We start from the raw sequence: 5,000 nt of genomic DNA on the forward strand, positions 1-5,000 counted from the left end.
CCCTTTTTCTTTGTCGATTTCTTTTCGTTTCTTTTTCTTTCTCATATTCTATCTCTCTCTGTCTCTCTCTAGTTTTCCCTCCCCCCCCCCTCTCTTTTTTCTTCTCCCCTCCCACTTTCTTTCTCTCTCTCATATTCTATCTCTCTCTTGTTCTCCCTCCCCTCTCTCTCTCTCTTTTCCTCTTCCCTCCCCCTTTCTTTCTCTCAATCACTCACTCTCTCTCTGTCTCTCTCTCTTATCTCTTTATCTTTCTCTTTCACTCTGTCCTCTCCGCCCCTCTCCCTCATTCTATCCCTCCTTTCTCTCTTTCTCTCTTGTCTCCTCATCCCCTTTCTCTCTCTCTCTCCCCTGTCGTATAGAATTCTATAGAAATTTTATAGATTTCTGTAGAGTTTTTATAGAGTATAGAATTGCTATAGAATGCCATTGAAAAGTTTTATAGAGAATGTATTCTATAGAAATACCATAGTTTCTATAGAAAGTCCTCAATAGAGTCTATAGAGCTAATTTTCTATAGAGTTTCTATAGAAAAGATATAAAGGTCATTTTCTGTTGATCACTCAGTAAATCCCAAACCAGTGGCATGACATGATAAAGGTGAATGAACTGAACAATTAATTGACTGCTCAAGAAGTGAATTTGAAAGCACTATGTGAGGACACTTTTAACTGAAATCGAACTTCATTGAGAAGTAACACGCCAAAACTGTAGTTATGGATTATGAAATCATTTCTTAGAAATTTACACGCTTCGGCCTTTGCCTAGTATAACTGTCACGGTCATCAGTCGATGACAGAACTGTGATAAAAAATCTACGCAAATTCAGCTATTGCAAATAAGTGGGTCCATTTAACCTAAAGTTAAGAGATAATTAAACGTTCAAGATGGCAACAAGAATTTCCTATACATCACGTTTTCTGGATTTTTTTCTTTACAAAACGTTATACATTATAAAGATAGCATACAAATTGACATTGTATTAATGTGGTTGTGGAAAAATCATAAATCTTTTCTTGAATAAAACAGTGTAAGCATTGGTGGTATTTGGCACGTTTTTTTAGATGCCAAATTCCGCTACCAGACGTTCTTTTTTTTTTTCTTTTTTTGTTGTGTATGTTAACGAATTATGGTTCTAAATATAGTATGTTGGAGGTTGTAGAATGTAATTACTGGGTATTGTAAGGTATTTGAGACTTTATTTATGTGCAATGCAGTGACATTGAGGGATATTTTGTTTTTCTTCAGGTTTTCAACTGCCAAAATGTTACCATTGTTCGATATTTGTGCGTGTTAAGGTTTGTATGTAATTATGGTATAACTGGGCTTATAGAATAAATTTACAAGCCACTATAATGTGTTTAAGATTTTATTGATGCGTAATGCTTTGACTTTGAGTCAGTTTTCGTTTTCCGCCAGGCTGTTCATATTTTGGAAAAGGCGCGAGAAATGTAAACATTGTTGCTCGCGTTCCTGGGAGCTTGAAGAAATTTACGAGATTCAACATTTCTATGGAATTGTGAGCATCACCTGTACAATGTAACTGTTCAGTACAGTACTGTAGACATTCGATTGTTTTTAAAAATGCAATATCTTTCGGAGACAACTGAAAGCGAGCATTGGAAGTTCGGAACCATCAACGCACATGGTTGCTGAGAGTCAACAGCTGTCTCCTGAGCATCTATCTACCATTTCGTGTGGCGAAGACTGGCTTCACCGCCGGACAGACAACATCTTTGGAGTTTTATGAAGGTAAGGCAAATAAAAACAGTATATCACGTGTATTACCGTACGTAGCAAAGCGAGAGAGGTGAATGTGGTGTTGGCCAGCGGCCCCACGGCGCCAAGTCGAGGGAAACGGAAAAGCTTTCCTGCGTAAACTTTTCAGTCGTATATTCTCTCGGCGTTCTCTAAAACGATGTGTATTTCATGACATAGTTGGTAGAAAAATCATATTGATTTATTTATATCACTAGCGTGCCAACTAGTAATAAAGTTGAATTATAGTTTGGCAATGTTGGGAAGAATTACCTACCATTTTCTTCGGTAAACTTAGCTGTTAACTCAGATATTACTAGAATGTGCAGCTATTTACAGCTAGTTAATTCTCTGATGAATGAGTTGCGTGGATAATTGTTCAAAACAGGACTGCATGGAGAGATTTCTCTCCCCCTCCCTTCCTTTCTCTCTCTCTCTCTCTCTCTCTCTCTCTCTCTCTCTCTCTCTCTCTCTCTCTCTCTCTCTCTCTCTCTCTCTCTCTCTCTCTCTCTCTCTCTCTCTCTCCCTCTCCTTCTCCCTCTCACTCTCCCTCCCCCCCTCTCTCTCTCTCTCTCTCTCTCTCTCTCTCTCTCTCTCTCTCTCTCTCTCTCTCTCTCTCTCTCTCTCTCTATTTCTCTCTCTCTCTCTCTCTCTCTCTCTCTCTCTCTCTCTCTCTCTCTCTCTCTCTCTCTTTTTCCATTTCCGACTTTTCTCTCTTTCTCTTTCCCTCCCGTCTCCTTCTCTCTCTCTCTCTCTCTCTTTCTCTCTCACCTCTCTCTCTCTCTCTCTCTCTCTCTCTCTCTCTCTTTCTTTCTTTCTTTCTCTCTTCTCTCTCTCTTTCTATGTCTCACTCTCTCTATTTATCTCTCTCTCTCTCCTCCCTCCCTCTTTGTCTCACTCTCTCTATTTATCTCTCTCTCTCTCCTCCCTCCCTCTTTGTCTCTCTCTCTCTCTCTCTCTCATATATATATATATATATATATATATATATATATATATATATATATATTTCTCTCCTCTCTTTCTCTCTCTCTCTCTCTATCTCTCTTTCTCTCTTTCTCTCTTTCTCTCTTTCTCTCTTTCTCTCTCTCTCTCTCTCTCTCTCTCTCTCTCTCTCCTTCTCCAGTCTGTCCCTCCGTTCTCGCTCGCTGCTTGTTCTTGCGCATTCCAAGTCTCTTTTGTTTGTGTGGCTTGTTTATGCCTCGATAAATATCTTGTCCTTTTCTCCGTGCATATGGAAGGCATCTTAAAGATATCCCCATTTCTCTTTCTCCTCTTCTTCTTCTTGGTCCTTTTTCTTCCTCTTTTCTTTTGTTTATTTTCTTTGTGTTATGTTGTTGTTGTTTTTTGCCTGTCTGTATGTAATATTGTATTCCCCCTTTTTTTCTTTCTTTACTTCACCTTTTCTTTCTTCTACTTTTTACATTTCTTCTTTTTCTTTTATTCGCTTCTCCTACTTCTACTAATTTACAGGATAATTTGTTATTCTAAAAAAAATGAAAGACGAATCACTGATATTGATCTTTTTCATGAAAAGAATAAAACATAATAATGCGATATATATATATATATATATATATATATATATATATATATATATATATATATATAAATAAAAAAAAAAAAAAACTGAAATGTATCAAATAAGTAACAAATTCTTTCAGTTTCCAAACCTTTACAGTGACCATATCTGGTATTCCAAAATCACATCTGGAACAAATGTGAAAATCAAACCATTTTTAATCTATAACTATGGCTCCGAAATGCAAAAACTTTTTCGTTTATTTGTTTTATGAATATCATAGTTTTAGTTTTGATGTCCTTGCAATCCCTTCTAATATCTCAGTTTGCTATCAAACAAAAAATATAATTACTGATATGATAGCAGTGACCATACAAATGATGATGATTATTACTGTTATATATGTATGTATGTATGTATATGTATATATGTTAATATATATATATATATGTATATATATGTATATATATTATATATATATATTATATATATATGTATATATATATATATGTATATATATATGTATATGTATATATATATATATATATATATATATATATATATATATATATATATATATATGTATATATCTATATAATATATATGTGTGTGTGCGTGTGTATGTGTGTGTGTGCGTATATATATATATATATATATATATATATATATATATATATATATATATATATATATATATATATATATATATATATTTATACATATATTATATATATATATATATATATATATATATAGATTGATAGATATATAGATAGATAGATAGAAAGATAGAGTGATAGATAGATATGATATAGTTATATATATATATATATATATATATATATATATATATATATATATATATATATATATATATATATATATATATATATATATATATATATATATATATATATATATAAATCGACACCGTATTCCAGTAACTTTTCCTTCAAAATCCTCAAAAGCAAGCCTTGGCCGGAAGTCCCCAAAGTGCAGGAATTTCACATTAGGGAGAGGAAATAATCTTGATAAATAGGACGCTCGATATCATACGAAAATAAACTTGAATAAAGAACGACATTACACTGTCATTTATTCCACGAGTTATTTCGTAAGGAGCGCTGTTCGGTAAATTATTTCAGTAAGTCAGCTGTATTACTGAAGATTATTTTAATCTAGTTGAGACTCTGGTGATATTTATATGAAACTTTCTTTAGATACTTTAATACATTTAGATTAGGTTGGGTAATGATAATGATTCGGAAAGTAATGGAGATAATAATGAGGATGATAGTTGTAATGCAAGTAATAATAATCAAAATAAAGATGATATTAATGGTAATGCTTGTGGTATAGTAATGATGACGATAATGATAATAATGACCCTAATAATAATACTAATACTAATGATAATAATAAAGAAATAAAAATCATAATGAAAATAAAAATGCTGATGATGGTTATAATAATGATGTTAATAATAATTATAATACCAAACCACATTCAAACACAGGGGCTCTGACTGTCTTTCATGGCCAAACGTCCTCATGCTTAAACATACGTTTGGCAGGAATCAAAGAAGAAAGAAAGGCAATACCATTCTTTTCTGATATTCCGCTTTTCGTATCCGAGGTCATAATAACGAAACGAACATTGCGAAGTTCATGTCAAAGTTAGTTGATCTCATAGCCGAGTGGACGTGAAAACAATATAGCAAAGT

This window comes from Penaeus vannamei, chromosome 37, assembly GCF_042767895.1.
Source record: "Penaeus vannamei isolate JL-2024 chromosome 37, ASM4276789v1, whole genome shotgun sequence".
Classification (NCBI taxonomy): Eukaryota; Metazoa; Arthropoda; class Malacostraca; order Decapoda; family Penaeidae; genus Penaeus; species Penaeus vannamei.